Below are 21003 nucleotides of genomic sequence, written 5' to 3'. Positions count from 1 at the left end.
TTATAATATTAGTCTAGGCGTTTTTGAGTGAAAACAGGTGTATTTTATTTACTGGCAATGTAGATGTCTCCAAAAAGTTTAGGGAGTAAAGTAAATAGAAAATTGTTATATAATAACATAACACTGAAGCAAAAAAAATCATCAGAGAAATATATTATCATTTTAACATGAACAACAAATGCAAACAATGTAACAATGAACAAACGGTGCAAATAAATACAAATTCCAAATACAAATTGTGGAAAATATGTAAATCATCACAAACAAAAAGAAATATACTGAGTGCAAATGAACAAATGGTTCAAATAATCTTTACAAACTAAATACAGATTTATAGAATTTCAATGAGTGCAAATGAACAAATAGTGCAAATCTTCACAAACTACATACAAGTAGAAAATAACTGAGTGCTAAGGAACAAAGTGCAAATAATCTTCAAAACCGAAATACAAATAGAGAAATATACAGTGCAAATAAATGGTTCAAGTAATCTTCCCAAACTATTTACATAATGTAACAAGCAAACTGGATTTCGTAATTCAGAGACAGTCTAGATGTCTCACCTTGTGACCCTCTGCTCTTATGCCACTGACCAAAGCAGTTTCTGTGGGCGACAAGACACAGTGCCACATCACATCGTGCACACTTCCAAATAGTGCGCTTCTTGCAAAGCACACAGTACCGCCGCCCCTTTGTTGCGGTGTCTGCTGACCTCCGTCTCTCAAATGAGGAGCTTCCCTCCTCTTCCTCATCAGCATCAACATCGACACAGGCCAGTGACTCAGGTCAGCACTGTGGCGCTCTGGCTGGCACATCACTGCGTTTTGGGACGCCACACAACTCAGCAGACAACTCCTCCATGAACTGGCCGTGAGACATGGCCACCGTCTCTGATGTCCGACACATTTCTTTGTGCACAATATAGCTGTTGGTTGCAGCTATATCAATGAAGTGGTACAGCAGTGTCCTGTACCACCTGTTGGACCTTTTGTGCACAGAATAATACTGTAGGAGCTGGTCAGAAAGGTCTACCCCCCCCCCCCCCCCCATGTATTTGTTGTAGTCAAGCACACAGCAAGGTGCTGTGATGCTTTTCTTCTGCCACCTCTCATTTTCCTTGCTGTGAACATTTCTGGTGATAGTGCCTCCATCAAAGGCTTGGTGTATGGTGGAGCAAACTGACACTTCTCTTGTGACCATCCATTTCACGAACAACAGTTCCTGATGTCTGATCCATCGGATCGATCCCCTGGGGCTCCGGGATCTCAATGCATTGTTTTGTGTGCTGGGTACATTCCTGTGTGAATCACGGAACGTACCACAATGCAACAAAACCATTGGTATACAAGTCTCAAGTATACAACATATAAATGATAACCTCTCCCCAGGAATGATGGATCCATCAGGCTGCTAACAACGTCATACGAGAGACCCTGCCCTGAAACAAAGCGACTTTTTCCCGTGTAAATAGCAAAATCACACGTGTAACCATTGCTTGAGTCTGCAAGAACAAATAGCTTTACACCCCACTTAATTGGCTTAGCCTTCATGTACTGTCTGAGTCCAATTTTGGCTTTTGTGGCCACCATTCTCTCATCAATGGCAATTTGCTTCCTAGGTTGCCACAATGCCTTGCACACATGTCTCATAGTGGTGTAAAGAGGCTCGAGACGCTGGAGAGGCTCATACTCTGGGGTGCCCTTTTTCCTGTCATTTACAATATCGTGTTCTTGATTGCTCATGTGTACACTTCTGCTTATTGCCATGAACCGGTCTCTGGTCATGACAGAAGCAGGAAAGTGTACACTAAGCTGCGACCTCTTCCTCCAGTTGTCTCTAACTCTTGGAATTTTTAGAAGTGCCATATACATCATAAGACCCAGATACACCAGGAATGTTGCAGGCTTTAGCTCTTCCCAAACAAACTTCTTCCCCTTAGCGTGCTCCTTTTCAGCATTCAAATTGGTGTTGTGACAGACTGTCTTTACAGCTTTGTCACTAAAAAACTGTCTGAAAGTTTGTGCAGGAGAGTACGTAACACCCACAAAACCCTGTAATCCAGGGGTTCTTTTGGGGAAAAAGGAAGGAAGCTGGTGGACATTGTCTGCCACCTCTGGTCCATTCCACCTAGGCTCCTCTGGGGCATGTAGCTCTGATGTGTCTCCCGGTCCCCTTTCTGCTTCACCGTCTCTGCCTCTTTCTCTCCCTCTGCCTCGTCCTCTCCCTCTGCCTCTTCCTCTTCCTCTCCCTCTTCTAGTCAGTGAGGCTGGTATGGATGAAGGATTTGGTATGGCTCTTGGTCTCCTCTGCTGGCGTCCATGAGGTGTTGTGTCTCCTTGCCGTCTTTCTACTCCACTGTTCCTCATTCTCTCCCTCTTCCTTTCCCAGTCAGGGGTGCTAGAATAGAGGAAGGATTTGGTGTGGTCCTAGGCCTCCTCTGCTGGCAGTCCAGACCTTCCTGGACACATCCTTCAGCGCCATTGTCTGCAGGAAGCATGCTGATGGGAACTGTAGGTGGTGGATCTTCACTCTCATCCTCTCGACTATAATAAAAAGGGAAGAAAACAAACTTTATATAAAATACACCATATCTGTATGTAACATCTGTAAAAAAGCCATTCATTCTATCTATTGTGCATTATTATTATTATATTCCATTGTATTGCCTATATTTGTATAGTATTTTATTTGTTTGTATTGCCATGTCTGTACTTTATCTGTACTGAAAGCTCCTGACACCAATACAAAGTTGTATATTGTGTGTCAACATATATGCAATAAAGCATATTATGATTCTGATTATTGCTCCAGTGGGTTATTCATCCTACCTCATATTGATATACACAGACTTCTAATCTGTTGATTTGAAACACTAAATTATCCCCCTGCTCGTTTTTTTATGTAGTACCTTGACAAACAAAAAAATTAAATCCTGACAAAAATTGTATACAATATATATATATATATATATATATATATATATATATATAATTTTTATAATTTTATTTTTTTTCCTGAAAAAGTTTGTTGGTTTTTTTTCCGACTTGATTGCATAACAAGCTTATAGTAAAATCAACCAATAAATGATACCCAAACTGCATAGTAATAAAATATGATAGATTACTCACTTATCATCTTCTAACGGGTCGATTCCTTGGCTGTACTCCTCCACGCTGCACCACGAATCTGCATCAGAATCGGAAGACTACACCAGATCATCCCCTAGCGACTTGCTTGAAAAAATTAATTCCAACACGTCCTCAAATGTATACCGCTGGTTTGAGATAATGTTTTGATTTGCCTATAAACTTGTTCAACTTTTGTGTGCTTTGTTCTGTGAGAGAGTGTATTTATTGCGTTTATTTCGTTTATTACATTTATTTAGGTTTATTTACATTCACGCAAATACACACTTTCACTTTCTATTTTTTAAATTTTTTCAGACAAACGTGATTGGTGGTTCAAAAAACCAAACACTATGTTTATTGGTTGAGTTGATGACAGTTTCAACGAATCTGGGCACGGGGGAGGTGGGACTAAGGGTACAATCCTTTCTGTTTGGCTTAGTGGGACAACCTGCTTGTGTACCAACCTCCTTGACGAATCAATGCTGCAGATTTTGATGACGCATCCACGCTCAGTACGGAGTCTCTGAATGATCAATCGCGATAAATGTTATACTGTTGGAAAGCGGGGATTCTCCTCTTTACGGTGCAGTTTACATCATACAGATTGGATTAGTGGTTTAAAAGTTATTAAACGTTTTAGAACGATAGTTATTTTTAGCCGCGGGCGGCTGTCTTGGTCTTTAAGGGTTAAATAATTGCAAGTGTAGAGTAAGATTTGTGAAAGTGTACATAAGATTGCAAGCGTAAATTAAATTTGCATGCGCAACATAAGTTTTGCAAAGGTGTAAACTAACTAATTATGTCTGAATCAAAACCCAGCAAACCAGGAATACACAGCCATGTTGACAGTATATATACAGCCATCTAGAGGTTAAACAATGGTATTACAGATGATAAATGGTGCATACTTTTAAAAGGGGAGTGATCGACTGTGAAAAGGTGGGATGGTATTGTTTGGAAAGAAGGAATGGTTTGCATAAATAAGGAAAGTGTCATATAGGTGCATTAAGATTAGCGATACCAACAGCAGCAGTTAAGGTGGTTCTGAGTCATGTTCTTGGTTCACGTTGGCATTGTTTACCACAGTGAGATTAAATGAGGGATGACTACACAGAATGAGAGAGCTATGAGTGGTGTGCAGCAGAGATCGCAAATCATTCAGCTCTTCAAACCAGCATAATTCAGTGAGAAATGAAAATAAATGTTATTCTGCATGACGAAATATTTTGCAAATGTGATAAAACTATATTTGTCCAAATATGCACGCTGTTTTGCAAGATGAACAACACGCCGACGTGATAAGAGAACGTGAACCACCCACAAACATGCGATGCGACAGAGATTCTAGATCGGGGTAAAAGCAAAGGGTTTGAGGCTTCATAGTCTCGACCGTGCATCTGAAGCACAGAGCGACGCGTGCTGGGTTGCAGTGATGATCCGCACTGTCACTCGGCAGCTAAATCTATATTTGTCCAAATATGCACACTGTTTCACTAAGAGCCCGAACACATGCGGTTTAGTGCATGTCTGTGACCACAAATAAAACTGAGCGGACGTGGCTTTTGAGTCTTGTTGATATTTCATCAAAAATATTGTTCATTACCCTACAGATTGGTTATTTTGCACTCCTGACATAAATTAGATAGTCAACGCTTGCAGGTTCGGCGTGCGATTGCTCAAGTTAATTTTACTTTACTCAGCTTCTGTAGCAAAGGCTTCCACAGACGGCGCCCGCTTACAGCTCACTCTGCGCCCTTACGTTACTTCGTATCAGCATAACGCCTAGCTTTCTTTCTTGACTTTTCCGCACGCTGCTTCCAAAACTTCCCCACCATGTCTCTACAATAATGATGGAAGACGAGCCTGACAGAAGTGACTGTCTCATGCATATTAACTAAATTATCTTGTATGCATACTACAGTGAAGGGATTGGACTGAATGAGCTTTATGTCATGAATATATACCGAGAATCGCTCGGAGCAGTTGACGTCAGCATATCCCCAGCAGCCCATACTTGGGCTGAAAAGCACACGCTGACGTCAGCATTTGTGACGTTGCTCCGACTAAGCTTTTCAAACCGGAAGACAGAAATCGCTCTTAAAAATGCAAAAATAACTATTTTCACATATGAATACCATTAATGAGTACCCTTAGTGTTTTCAATGATGTGCAGCCTATAAATATCTGTTTACATCTCAAAAAAAAAGTGTTTTGGGGTTTCATGACCCTTTAAAATACATGTTAAAGGAACTAAACTAAATTTAGAAAAATACTACTACTACTACTACTACTACTAATAATAATAATAATAATATATATTTTTTTAATGTTAATTTTTTTTTTACATTTTGCAATCACCCTGATCAGTAGTCAGGTGAAATTATGCATGCAGTGCAAATACTAGGTATACTTTTAGCAGCATCAAGATTACAAAATTATATCTGGCAGGATGATGATGATGATGATGATGATGATGATGATGATGATGATGATGAATGCACTGAATTCACATACATTTTCTTTCACACCAGCTCAGAATTTAGGATGCAAACATATAAGTCTTAAACCTAATGGTGCACAAATTGTGCTTTATTTATTTGTTTATTTATTTATCTATTTACATGTGTTTGTGCATTAAAAGTAAAATGAAGATAAAAGGCTTGTTCGACTTCACCTAGCGATGCGCAGACCGATCGGCGGCTGACTTGAAGCAGTGCATGCCGGTTAGAAATGTTGTCCGACTTGAGACAGCGCCGACAGCACGTGACTGTGACGTATGTCAACAAAGTACCGCGAGAGCGATTCGAGAGCAACCGGCTGATGCAGCCGCTGCAGATTCTCAAGGGGGACTGCAGGTGGATGCAAGAGCTCTGATGACGACACACCTGATCCACGATTGGCCGATTCACCGCATGACAGCGAACACGTGCGTTTCGTGTTTATTCTAAAACCTTACGTTATGCTAATGCTCACAAATCATTTATTTATAACAGTAAAACCTCTTTTCATGAGCCGCGATGTTATATCATCATGTTTATCAAACTAAAACTGATAAAAACCATTGACAACACTTCATTGATAGTGTATGTTTATATGTTGAACATTAATCTTGTCCAAATAGACGCTTTATTAAACAGTACATAAAGTATTGAATGAAAATGTCATTTGAAACATCTGTGTATTTGAGAAATATTGCATTTATTTAACTTCAGCTGTGATAAAGTTTGCAAACGCAGTGCAAGCGTCTCCACGGGAAGCAGAAAGTGTCCGACTTCACGTCTCCGTTTGCAGCTCCTCCCCGCCTGCACTCGGCTACTCTCGCCGATCGCATGCATCCAGCCGCAGCCGATGTCGAACAGACTAAAAGATGTGTTCTGGCATCTGAGGTTTTTCTTGAACCAATCAGATAAGAGTAAATCGAGAGTAAGCGAGCAGCTAATTTGATTGGCTCCAGATGAAGGTGGACCCGCCTTCCTCCTTGTGCTTGAAAAACTCGTGCCAAAACTGTAAGCGCAGCTAAAAGAAAGCACTTTCTCAAATCTTACCCTGCGCATGCAATTCTATATGGCATCAATTTACTTTCATACTGCGTCTCTTTCTCTCTCTCTCTCTCTCTCTCTCTCTCTCTCTCTCTCTCTCTCTCTCTCTCTCTCTCTCAGTCTCTCTCTCTCTCTCGCTCACTCTCTCTTTCTCATTCTATTTTACTTTATATTATTCGTTAAGTTTTGATTTTTCCCTGTATGTTGTTTGTTTGTATGCATATTTACCCTGTGTGGAATCATAGTTTTTTATACTCTAGTTGTTCTATTAAAACCCAATAATTTCATTGAAGTGAATCCGTATCATTTTGCTCATAGATTTCGAAGTCACTGATGACGTAAGATCTTAGCTACAAATCAAGCTTGATTTTCTTGTTAGTATTTCAGTAATACAAATTGTACAAACTAGGGCCAGGACTTTAACAGGTTAATTAAGATTAATTACGCAAAAAAAATAAGTAACATAATTTTAACCACACTTATTTTTGCACCGCGGAATGTTTATCAATGAATGCGAATCTTTCTCACCATCTTGCATAATGACCAATTAAAAGTATAATATACCTGATTGCACTAAAAAGAGTTAAGAACAGTGATGTAAACTCCGATGTCAGGCTGCGGGTTTGCTGCCTGTCAGCGAATGCGAGTGTACTGAATGTGTTATTTCTATTCTCATTAGCCTAACGTTACTCTTGAATGATCAAATATACACATTATGCATATGTCTATATCCTGATTTGAGTTAAAAAGTTTGGGACGTGTCAGTTAGTTCCGGATCTGCGCATTAGTAAGTTCTCAAAGTGAAAGCAAACTAATATAGCTTAACAACAAAACAGCACTTACACTCAAAGGAACACTACAACTTTTTTAGAAATAGGGCTTATTCTACTTTGCTACGTTTAGATATGTGGGAAATGCATTTTAAGCTAAGCTAGCGGCGACCCTGCCAAACTAAAACAATGCATGCACTTAGACAAATGCATTTGCCCACATATCTAAATTTCTAAAGAAGTTGAATAAGCCCTATTTCTAAAACCGGTGGAGTGTTCCTCTTTGTAGAAATGCATCTTTATGTTGTATTTATTTGTCCTATTGTCCTATAAGTATATATTTTATTACTGACCGATTACTTGATTACGTAATTACTTGAAAACTTTTTACTTATATTAAGCAGTTGCTTATTGCTATGGTTTACTTTTAAGATGTTGGTCATATTTCCCACCCCAAGCGATCGTTTTATTAAAGATAGATAGCACACCACTGGACCAGCCTTTTTTGTTTTTGTAATAGGCCTACCAAACAAGATTCATGCATTTTGTTTGCTTTATTGCCATGTGTGACTACTGTGCATCTAACATAATAATACATAATAATGTTGCGTCCTAATTATGAAAAAAAATAAAAATGTTTGCAAATTAATGTAAGTGACCACCACAAAATAAAAAAATAATTTTGGTCAAAAAATTTATATATATATATGTATATATAATCCTGGTGGGATTGAGCTATGAACAATACGTTAACTAATACTTTGTTCAATTTAAATAAATTAAATAATAAGTTTAAGTAATTGAGTGATTCTGCATTTCCTATGCATGTTTTTTTATTGCGCAATATAGGTCTTAAATTGTATTCATAATGGTCTTAAAAAGTCTTAAATTTGACTTGGTGAAACCTGCAGATACCCTGGTTCATGAGTCACGACAACAATGAACATGAATGAAGAAGCTGATGAGACCTCTTTGCTTCGCCCCGTGGATGGGAAATTTTGTTTTAAAAAACAAAAGGATGGAAGTGTCGACAAGAGCATGGTTGTGTGCAAGCTATACAACAAGGAATTTGCGTATCACCGCAGCACATCGAGCCTCAAATATCACAAATATGCTTTTGCTACACTTAATGGCAAACATGCACTGGTCTGCTGGACTGAAATAAATAAAAAAAATTATGTTGATTAAGCTTATGTATTCAGTCATTATTCAATGGTATACTAAAAATCTGTCACAATTCACCAGTGTGAGTGCCCGTGATCACCACCAGAGGGCACTCCACGCGGACTGTCACACCATCACAAACTACATTACCCATAATCCTTTACCCGGACTCATTAGCACTCAATGTTTACACCTGTGTCTCATCACCTCATTACCTCTGCCTATATAAGCCTGGTTATTTCTGTCATTCATTGCAAAGTCTACAACAAAAGTTGTAAAGTCTAACAAAAATTTGTAATTAATTAATTACAAAGCCTCTAATTAATTAGTTTTTTTTTAATCGAGTCCCGACCCTAGTACAAACCTATGAAATATTATTTGTCCTGATCAAACATATTAATGTTTCTTCAAGTTTGTAAGATTGATACTCGATGAAGAAATCTCATTTTCCACTCGCAAGACGAGAGGAAAATTTGGATGACTGAAATTGATTTTGGATAAAGGTTATGATGATCTGAAAACGTGCCAGACTAAACACGCTCTGAGAATGACTGCCGCGAGCATGGATGCGTTTACCACAGCTCTCATCACGAGAGCTCATTCAGATCATCACGATGCGTGTAATCTGACTCCTGCTGGATTTGTGCTGACACTTCCTCAGCGGCTAAAGCACAATATATTGAACAGACACTTTCAGTTTTTAATTGTAGTGTGTTCTCTAACTCTGAACTGATTTTATGAAGATGAACGCGGTGGTGGGAAAGTAAAAGTGATTCAGTAGTGGTGGCTTTGGGAGTGGCCCCACAAGGCAGCGAAGCATTCTGGGAATTGTAGTCTTTCATCCCCATGAGACAAAAATACATTTTCTGTCTTTTCTCAGTCTAAAAAGCACCAAATTCAAAAATAATTTCACATTTCTATTGCATGAATGACCCAGTCTAAAGGGGGGTGAAATGCTGCTTCATGCATACTGAACTTTTTACACTGTTAAAGACTTGGATTCCCATCCTAAACATGGGCAAAGTTTCAAAAACTAAGTTGGACGTTTGATGAAGTATTTATGTGTCAAAAATACTCCTTCCGGTTTCTCACAAGTTTCGGGGAGTTTTTTTCGAGTATGAGTCCGCTTGACGTCAACGGGTCAGAATGTCCTTGTATGGGCTGTACGGGCTCTTTTCCCGGAAGGGTGCGCGCTTGCCTGACCAGAGCGAGAGAGATAATCCATGCCCATAAACACTGCTCTCAAGCTGCAGATCTACTTGTCAGTGCAACACTTCTGTCGCGCTGTGCTCCACTTTATTCCTTTGGGTGACATCAAACGACTTTAATGCGCCCCCATAGCATTCCTGGAAGGCAGCGCTGTATTTGAACCGATTTGAATGCAGAAATGACGATAAGCGTCACAACATCACGCTTCAATCGTGCCGCAAAAGTGGATATCCACGGTCACTGCTGTGAAATAACTTCACGAAATCAACAATGTTACAAAAGAAGTGTGTTTTTGATGGAGCGGTCCCAGCGAAAAAGGTTCACGGCCGTGCTTTGGAAGCAAGTGGTGAATAAAACTGCTTTAAATGTCTATGTTGTTGGCTATTGTCGCGTCAGTAAACATCAGTAAACAACACAATTGTGTATAGTTAATTTATCAATGGAGCATGCGATGTATGATCGTCAGCTCTACCTCTCATTTCAACCAGATGATCCGACAGTAGCTGCACGAATCTCAAGCTGTCTGGCGGACATCTCGGCATGGATGGAAAAACATCACCTGCAGCTCAATTTGGCAAAGACTGAGCTGCTTCTTTTCCCTGCTAATCCGACCATACAACACAATTTTACCATCCAGCTAGGTTCATCTTTGATTACCCTTTCAGGTTCGGTCAGAAATCTTGGAGTAATCTTTGATGACCAGCTGTCCTTCAAAGACCACATCTCAAAGACAGCTCGGTCATGCAGGTTTGCATTGCACAACATCAGGAAAATCAGACCGTTCCTTACAGAGCATGCAACACAGCTTCTTGTCCAAGCCCTGGAAATTTCTAGACTTGACTATTGCAATGCACTTCTGGCTGGACTTCCATCTTGTGCAATCAAACCGCTGCAAATGATCCAGAACACTGCGGCACGTCTTGTATTCAATGAGCCCAAAATGGCTCATGTCACACCTCTATACATCACTGCATTGGCTACCACTCGCTGCCCGGATCAAATTCAAAGCTCTGACTCTTGCTTCACGAGTTCACACTTACATCAAATTAAATAGAGTAAAGATAATGCGTATTTGGCGTGCTGTCCAGAGTTTTGCGTTTTCTTTGCTTCTTCTTGACGGATCGCTTCCTGTACTCCTGAGTTGTAAGTCGCTTTGGATAAAAGCGTCTGCTAAATGCATAAATGTAAATGTAAATGATGTGTGTTTAAATACATTTGTTTAGCTGACCAATATAGGTGTCAGTTTGTTTATTGTAAAACTACCCCAAACATAAACCTAGGGGACGTTCACACAAATCGTGCTTCTTTAAATGCGCTACTCCATTGTTTTTTTTTATACACTATCTGACGTGCAAACTTGCTTGCTACTGCTAAGGTTTAGTCACATACAATAGTCCATAAACCATATCATGACATCATAAACCACGAGTAAACAAACGCAAATGTTGACAGGCCAGAGGCCACTAAATACAGTACATACCACAGACAGATATCCTGATGTTGCTGCTTCTCCTGTTCAATGTATTTTGGCCTCCGGATCTGATTATGGATCATATATGTATTAGTTGAATCTGATTGATAGCCATGGTTTATAAGGGTAACGGTTTCTTTTCCACGCATGATGATGTCAGCTTTCAGAAGCTCTCGCGCTCGTCATTTTTTAGCTCTGCCCACAATACACCTCCAGCTACTTTTTTTTCTTTCTTTTTTTTTTTTCCGAAAAAACTCGGTACAGCCTATCTTTCTTTTATAAATATAATAAAACTAAAGACTTTTCAAAGATATCAAGGATGCAATACTACTCTATAGCTACTCAAGATTGACATGAGATTGACTAAAACTGAGTGTTTCTCCCCCCTTTAAATACAGATTCATCTTCCCAGCGCTGAAGTACCCCTTTAAAGCTGCAGTCCGTAACTTTTTTTGGAAGAATTAACCAGCCAATGTTCAAAACTATCTCTTCACCTTAGTCTAATTTAAAAAGGTAAGCTTGTAATGTGTTATAATTTGAGTGGTAATGGTGGATTTCCCTGGAAATTCAAGCATGTCTTTGCATCATTCCATCACATCTGTATACATAAAGAAGGAGTAGTAGCATTATCGCATGTGAGGAAGGTGCAGGTGGTGATCATTTGTAGCCTTTTCCCACAACAGCTAGAAAAATACAATTTATAATTTTGATGGAATTCAGTGACTGGAGATTCAGCCGTAGTCTAATCCAAAAGATTAGATTGTGGCAGGCATGTTTGTTCAGATGACATTTTGTGGGGAAAATTCTTATTTTGGTCATAACTTCAAGATTTAGAATCTGTGATTCTGAAGTACAGTTTCCACACGGTGAATGAATGACAGCCACACAAACTCCTCAAAACATCAAATTCATACACGCTGAGGAGCCGTGCAGATGCACATCCCACGTAAAAATAATAATCACACAAATAACTGCAATTGCAGGTTTCAAACAGAGATGGTGACAAAGAGGCAAAAATTATGGACTGCTGTAAAGATAATCTACTTTCTTTTATGATCATTATGCGCGCTTGTCAGGTTTTATGTAATTTACCCTTTGAGTGAAATATAACATTAATAATAATAATAAATATAGCTGCAAGCAGCCATTATCTGGGCCAAGTGCAAAGAAGAAGACAAGACATGCCAGCATGGCTGGAAGTCTCAGACCAACTGCAACAATGAGCCATTAAAGACCTATTAAAGGGTTAGTTAAAGGGTTAGTTCCCCCAAAAATGAAATTGATGTCATTAATTAATGACTCACCCTAATGTTGTTCCACACCCGTAAGACCTTTGTTCATTATCAGAACACAGTTAAAGATTTTAATATTTTAGTCCCAGAGCATATGCAATCTATGCACACTGTACTGTCCATGTCCAGAAAGGGAATGAAAACATCATCAAAGTAGTCCATATGTGACATCAGTTGGTTGATTGGAATCTCTCAATCGAAAAATACAATTTGGTCCAAAAATAACAATAGCATTGGGCGTGAGACACACGCATTTCAACCCGTTCACATGCTCACACGCCACACTATGTATTTCTCACGCAGAGAAATCGCCAGGATAACACATTAAAGTTGCGCGCTATTAGAGGAATCAAGCGAGTTCCCTGACGGCCCTGCCACGCACCAGTTAATCTAATAAAAATAGAGACCGAACAGCCAATCATAAAATAGATTTGCTGTATCTGGGTAAGATATAGATATTCCCTCCATCCAAGAACGTTTACGTTCTGATTCCAACGTCACATTTTGTGATTCACGCCACAGCCTCGCTCATTGAATCAAATGCTCGCTGAAGTAACTTACCGTTAGTTGGCAACTAGAAGCCCCGATGACAGACACAGAGACACAAAGATAACGGTGTTAAGTTAAGTTTCTGACAGCACTTTGTGTTTTCTGTTCTTAATCCCTCAACGAAACTTAAAGGATGCTCAATCATGATTTGCATGAATTGCATTTTGCTATCGTACATTATTGTGCTCTCACTCAGTGAACATCCGTTGCTCTTCTGCACTCGTGAATGCAGTGATGGACAGCTGTCCTCATTCCACTGGTGTTTGGATGGGATTTTTTTTAATTTTTTAACTCACTTTCATTAATTAATTTATTAAAAGTAACTCCATTTTGTAAGATCATTTTCATCTAGTAATTCCAAACATCACGCGGCAGACGACATTAGTGATCAAATACAGTCGAGTTATTAACACGCTCCACAGCACCACCCAGTGGATTTACTTATAACTGCGAGATTTAGAGGGATTTATAATGGATTCACTGCATTTACGGCCAGCGAAGCAATAGCCTATAGTAAAATTTCAAATTTATTTTTATTTTTCGAATATTAATTACAAATCGAATATATTCATGCTCACCCCTATCTATGGAAGCTGAAGTGTAGCGATATAAAATTTGCAATGCAATATGCAAAATAGCAATACATTTCAGTATTTAAATTTACATTTTCCATACCATGTGTGCAACATTTGGAACAAAATGATAATTCAAATTGAATAATATAATTTACATTTGCTATTTCCTACACTAGTTTTAACATATAATTTAAACATAAATTGTATATTGTAATACTTTATATAAGTTGCAAAATTAAAATTAAAAGGTATTACAGAAATAGATGTGTTTAACATGTTCAAGCAAAAATTGTAGCAAAATGATTATTTAAATGTTATTTTTCTAAATTGCATTTAAACTTCCATTTAAGATACTTGCGATTACATTTTGATGATATATGATATATGAATGTATCAAAATTCATTGTGGAATTGAAAATGCAAAACTCCATCTCGCCTAGGGCAACCAAAGAGCTAGAGCCGGCCCTGCCGCAGTCATAAAGAGAGGAAAAAGTGATATAGCAAACAATAATTATAGGCACTTTGTCTAAGATTATTTGAGAGTAAAATAATCTCTGTTGTAAACCACAGCCCACTTCAGCGCAACCGGGCTCATGTTAAGGTGCCACCACCCTCTGGGCTGAAGGCATCAAAAACCTGCTACCAACACAAATAAACAACACTAACCTCTCTCTCTCTCTCTCTCTCTCTCTCTCTCTCTCTCTCTCTCTCTCTCTCTCTCTCTCTCTCTCTCTCTCTCTCTCTCTCGCTCTCTCTCTCTCTCTCTCTCTCTCTCTCTCTCTCTCTCTCTCTCTCTCTCTCTCTCTCTCATACACACACACACACACACACACACACACACTAATTAAATGCATTTTTTTTTATTTGTACGAATGTGTAATTTTTCATATCAGACCCCCGTACCCAGCCAAACCCCGTTGCTGCCGCCACGGCCGAAATCTCACTCTGAACTCAGTTCAAAACTTGAGAGCCCTGATGTCACATGATTTCAGCAGTTTTGATCACGTGTCAAACTGCCAAAATGTCAAACTGTCACAGTGTTAACAGAAAAATAATGCAACAGATTTTGTACAGCCGCTCTGGTGAAAACGGTGATGTTATCTAGCTAATTTCAATTTTCATGTAGTGTCAATGCGGGCAGATCGGTAATATAATTGAAATTTAGGTGTCCTCCGGTGAGCAAGCCATAAGCCCAAGGCAATGGTTTCAATGAACCCAATCTCCTTTAGGGCCAGAATGGAGGGGAAAAAAACTTGGGAGAAACCAGTCTCAGTCGGGGTGCCGACTTATGAATTATGATTATAATTATTAGAATTATGATTATAATTCTGGTAACATTACAGTTCAGAAGTCATATTAGATAACTAGATATTCATAAGATTATTTGATAGATTTGAGTCGTCGTGCCGGAGACAGGTTTATTAAGGATGTCTTTTTGAGTTGGCATTTACAGGGCAGAGTTTAATTGACACGCTCTCTTCAGACATTTCAGGGATGCATTGGTCATGTCCAGGCGCAAGTCCACCCTCTGATCAGAATACAGCCCAGTAGCAGGAAGTGTGGCAAATACAAATGATTGATATAGTCCTCCTATTTTTATATAATTAAATGCATATTGTACACCGTGCTCAGTGTTCCTAAAACTACAAGGTTGTGTTGACACAGGTGCAAGGGTCTTTCATTGCTCTTGCAGCTTTAATGTAGATTTGTATTTTTTACTTTTTGGGACCTCAGGAAGAGTAGTCACTGCCTAGGTATTGGCTAATGGGGATCCAAATAAACAAATAAACTCAGATCATAGATGGGAAAGACCATTTATGGCAACACAGGTAATTTTTCTAGGGAAAAATATATATACAGGTCCTTCTCAAAAAATAAGCATATTGTGATAAAAGTTCATTATTTTCCTTAATGTAATGATAAAAGTTAAACTTTCATACATTTTAGATTCATTGCACACCAACTGAAATATTTCAGATCTTTAATTGTTTTAAAACTGATGATTTTGGCATACAGCTCTTGAAAACCCAAAATTTAATCTAAAAAAAATAGCATAATTCATCCAACCAATAAAAGAAAAGTGTTTTTAATACAAAAAAAAGTCAACCTTCAAATAATTATGTTCAGTTTAGCACTCAATACTTGGTCGGGAATCCTTTTGCAGAAATGACTGCTTCAATGCGGTGTGACATGGAGGCAATCAGCCTGTGGCACTGCTGAGGTGTTATGGAGGCCCAGGATGCTCCGATAGAGGCCTTAAGCTCATCTGGTGTGTTGGGTCTTGTGTCTCTCAACTTTCTCTTCACAATATCCCATAGATTCTCTATATGGGTTCAGGTCAGGAGAGTTGGCAGGCCAAGTGAGCACAGTAATACCATGGTCAGTAAACCATTTACCAGTGGTTTTGGCACTGGGAGCAGGTGCCAGGTCGTGCTGAAAAACAAAATCTTCATCTCCATAAAGCTTTTCAGCAGATGGAAGCATGAAGTGCTTCAAAATCTCCTAATAGCTAGCTGCATTGACCCTGTCCTTGATAAAACACAGTGGACCAACACCAGCAGCTGACATGGCACCCCGCAGACCATCAGTCTTCCTCCGGAATCTGGCACCTTGATTTCCGAATGACATGCAAAATTTGAGCAACAGTCCAGTGCTTTTTCTCTGTAGCCCAGGTCAGGTGCTACTGCTGCTGTTTCTGGTTCAAAAGTGGCTTGAGCTAGGGAATGCGGCACCTGTAGCCCATTTCCTGCACACACCTGTGCACAGTGACTCTGAATGTTTCTACTCCAGACTCAGTTCACTGCTTCCGCAGGTCCCCCAAGGTCTGGAATCGTCTCCACAGTCTTCCTCAGGGTTCGGTTATGTCTTCTTGTTGTGCAGCGTTTTTTGACACTTTTTCCTTCCCACTGAGGTGCCTTGATCCAGCACTCTGGGAACAGCCTATTTGTTCAGAAATTTCTTTCTGTGCCTTACCCTCTCGCTTGAGGGTGTCAATGATTGCCTTCTGGACAGCAGTCAGGTTGGCAGTCTTACCCATGATTGCGGATTTGAGTAATGAACCAGGCTGGGAGTTTTTAAAAGCCTCAGGAATCTTTTGCAGGTGTTTAGAGTTAATTACTTGATTCAGATGATTAGGTTTATAGCTTGTTTAGAGAACCTTTTCATGATATGCTAATTTTTTTGACATAGGAATTTTGGGTTTTAATGAGCTGTAATGCCAAAATCATCAGTATTAAAACAATAAAAGACCTGAAATATTTCAGTTGGTGTGCAATGAATCTAAAATATATGAAAGTTTAATTTTTATCATTACATTATGGAAAATAATGAACTTTTATCAAAATATATATTACATATATACATATATATATATATATATATATATATATATATATATATATATATATATATATATATATATATATATATATATATATATACATATATACACATTTATATTAGGGGTGTGCATTGGCACTGCCTTCACGATTCGATTCGATTACGATTCACCAGGTAACGATTCGATTCGATTCTACGATGCATTGTGATGCATCTAAATTATACTGCACACAAAGCAAATTTTTCATCAGTCATGATGCAATACAAGCAGGTATTAAACAACAGATTGTATTGGCTGCTATGTGTCTCCTGTATCTTTGACATAAAAGTTATTAAATAAAATAAAATGTAATTAAATAAAATTAAATAAAATGCAATTAACCCTTAAATGCATGACTGTTTCACCAAACATTCTTACATATTCAGGTCGTTAGCGACCCGGATCTATATTTAACATGGATAGACCTCTACCTGTCATGATAATATATAAAACTCCTGATTTTAGAGTAACAGCTACAGAAGAATAAAATAAAACCTATTTCGTTACCTTTTGGAGCTTGGAAGGATTCAGTTTGAGCAGATGTTTAATACCATCATCATATGACCTCGTCAGAGTTTACCAGTAGATTCAGCGTCTGCGTCATATTCGCGATCTCGAGCATATTCGCCAAACTCATTTTCAATGTCTTCAAAATCAATATTTTGATCACTGACAGCTTCTTGAGCACAGCCATCATCAAGAGACAGTGACACTAACATATGATTGTGTTTAGTACTTGCTCTCTGAAGAAAATCACTAACCCGTTTCAAGTTTTGCAGATTATAATTATTGTTTCGTTTTCTGTCAGAGGTAACTATGAGTGAAACGTCACTTCATCATTGGGTATCAGACATTGCCACCTTGTGGAATAAAGGGGAATTGCACATAATCGATTATGGCACTTTGCCGCATCGATGCTGAATCGTTCATGCCCCGCATCGCGATGCATCGCCGAATCGATTATTGTTGACACCCCTAATATATATATATATATATATATATATATATATATATATATATATATATATATGTGTGTGGTTGGGTTGGGCAATTCAGAGAAAAGGAGGCATATAAATAAGGTATCCGGAGAACAGCAAAAAGGGCGGAAGTTGATTTCGGCAAACAGGGGGTGTGGGAAGTTGATACCGGCAAACGGGGGCGGGGGGTGAAGTTGATTCCGGCAAACGCTGTGGGTGAGATGGAGCGATCGGTGTTGGAGGGACGTATTGAGGCGTATGGTACAGACTGGGCGACGTCAAAACAGAGTACTGGGCTGAAGGAAACACAGAGTTAAGTGTTTGAAGAATTCCCTTTGGAGTGATTGTGTTGATATGTATTATTACTACCTTGAAGAGATTGTTTACACTGAGAAGTCCCCGGAAACGTATTGAAGAGAGGAAGGAGTGTGCTGAAAGGTCGTGGTCTTGACGTTCTCATATGGTCATCCTCTGCACTGACCCTTTCTACTATCCAGGACCTATTTCCCGGCGCAATGTGGTGATTCTGACCCTAATTCACCGTGAGTGTGTGGAGTACAGTGAGTGAGTCTTTTTGATGTGTGTACACCTGAAGTATTGTTGTGCTGTGCAAATGCTGTCATTGATCCCTCTCCAGGCCGAAGAGAAAGCCCTGCATTAGAGGAAGTGAATTGGTGACGATGGGCGATCGTTGCATATGTATATACACCCGACTGTGACTCGTCAACCTCTTTCCCCCACCTGGTGGTGCTGTGGCAACTGTATGAAGTAAGAGCTTGCGGTGAATAATGTGTGGAGTATAACAGGAAGGGAAGTTGAATTGGCTGCTGTGTAGAAGGAGCTTATGTGCTGTCTCTGTATGATCCCATGTCTGTGAAGTGCTTTCAGGACTGAGCCAAGGGCTCTGCGTCATCGTGGGACTGTTCTACTACGTGTGGGAAGTCAACGTTAACGTGTTCCTTAGAAGTCTGTCCTAGTGAGGAAGGCTGGAAGTCCGCTGTGTGTAAATACGCACTCTCCGGCCACCTGAGACTTGAAGTGCTAAAGCCAATGTCTGTCTACCTACGGAGCTGTGAGTAAAGCTAAGAGCCCAGTGTACTGTCCTGTATACTCACCTGCACGTCTAAAGCTAAGAGCCCAGTGTTCCGCCTGTATATTCACCTGTACCCCCAAAGCTAAGAGCCCAGTGTACTGTCCTGTATACTCACAAGTACGTCTAAAGCTAAGAGCCCAGTGTACCGCCTGTATACTCACCTGTACATGTATATATATATATATAGTAATGATGAGTCAACAGACTGGGGATCCAAATGCAATTTTATTGAGACAACAATCCACAATCGAAGTCTAGAGTACAGGCAAGATCAAAATACATGTAGGCAGTCCAAACAAAAAAACACAACAAGGCAGGGAACGTAGGCAAGAGAGCAGTCTAGAAACAGGCAGGTGATCCAAAACCAAGAGACATGAAAACATAGTGGGTTATGATAGCCCACTCAGACTTGTAGTAGTTACACTTTACAAGACTTCACAGTGAATGGCAGAGTGAACCAGGTTTATATAGACTGAGGTGATGAGGCTAATGGCACACAGGTGTAAACAATGATGGCTGATGAGTCAGGGCAAAGGATTATGGGGAATGAGGACGGAATGGGGATAAATATTGAGGTGAAGGAGACCTCTGGTGGCGATCAGAGGGAGCCCCAGAGGCCTGATTTGTGATATATATATATATATATATATATATATATATATATATATATATATATATATATATATATATATATATATATATATATATATTTTTTTTTTTATTTATTTTTTTTTTTATTTTTTTTTTACCGTTATAACATCTCTCTGCTTGTTTTAGGAGTCCTCAAAGGGCCCGTAAATATGTGTCAAAATTGTTGGAAATATCTCATTTTGTTTTAAAGTTATAGCCACTTATATTTATGAGAGCATGGGCTGTACTGATTGGATTTTGAAACTTCCTTCCAAAATGTTGGCTTTTGGTCATTATTGTTTAGCTATTGACCTATGTAAATATTCTGCATCTCCTGTTGTCGTTTTGTTTTGATTTGACTAACTTTTTTGAAGACATTCGCAAATCTTTTTTAGGTGCTAAAGTACACCTTTTCACAAACCATTAGGTGAAATCTGGCAGGTTTGGTATTATTGGACTCAGGAGTATAAGGAGGTGAATACTGTGAAAAACACTGGCTTGAAAATTCTCAGGCTCCTTCAGGGCATTGTGCAAATGACGTTTATTGGGTTTGCAATACGCCAGTGTCCTCATAGACTATCATGGCACCCAGGATGGAGGCAATGAATGCCCATTTTCATCTGACCAATGTTTGGGTGCGTATATTACCAGTTTCATGTGTTTTTCCCATGTTATAGCACCACCAAGTGGTAAATCGTTGCAATTATTTTCAAGTGATCTCAGACTGATCTCACACACGTGACCTTAATTTGGTGAAAATATATCATTCTGTTCACAAGTTATAGCCATTTTATTAAAAGAGGTTCCGGTCACATCAAATATTTTGGCTCCCCTAATGAATCAAAATGTAATTTTTTTTTTGGATAATTATTGATATTCTCTCTCCAGAGAACATTTCTGAAGTGGTTTGGTTCCGATCAGTCAAATAACCTAGGAAAAATTTGCAAAAGTAAGTTTTACAAAAAACTCGAAAAAATATCTCGAAATTGGCGCCTGAAGGGCAAGCAAATCTGATGCATGCATTTTGTCTGTCTCGAGCCAAGGATTCCAGTGATATAAGACACTCAAGGCTACGCCTTACGGTTGAGGAGTTATGAGCCGTTTCATATTTTTGGTTGCCGTTTCATACTTGTTATCACCGTTACGTACTTTTGATCGCTGTAGCTCCCCCGTCAGGCCGATCGGACGGCTCTGGTGACATCTGCAGTCGTTGTAATTACTACCAGC

The sequence above is a fragment of the Pseudorasbora parva genome, chromosome 11, assembly GCF_024679245.1.
Source record: "Pseudorasbora parva isolate DD20220531a chromosome 11, ASM2467924v1, whole genome shotgun sequence".
NCBI lineage: Eukaryota > Metazoa > Chordata > Actinopteri > Cypriniformes > Gobionidae > Pseudorasbora > Pseudorasbora parva.
Note: the sequence above shows the minus strand (reverse complement) of the source record.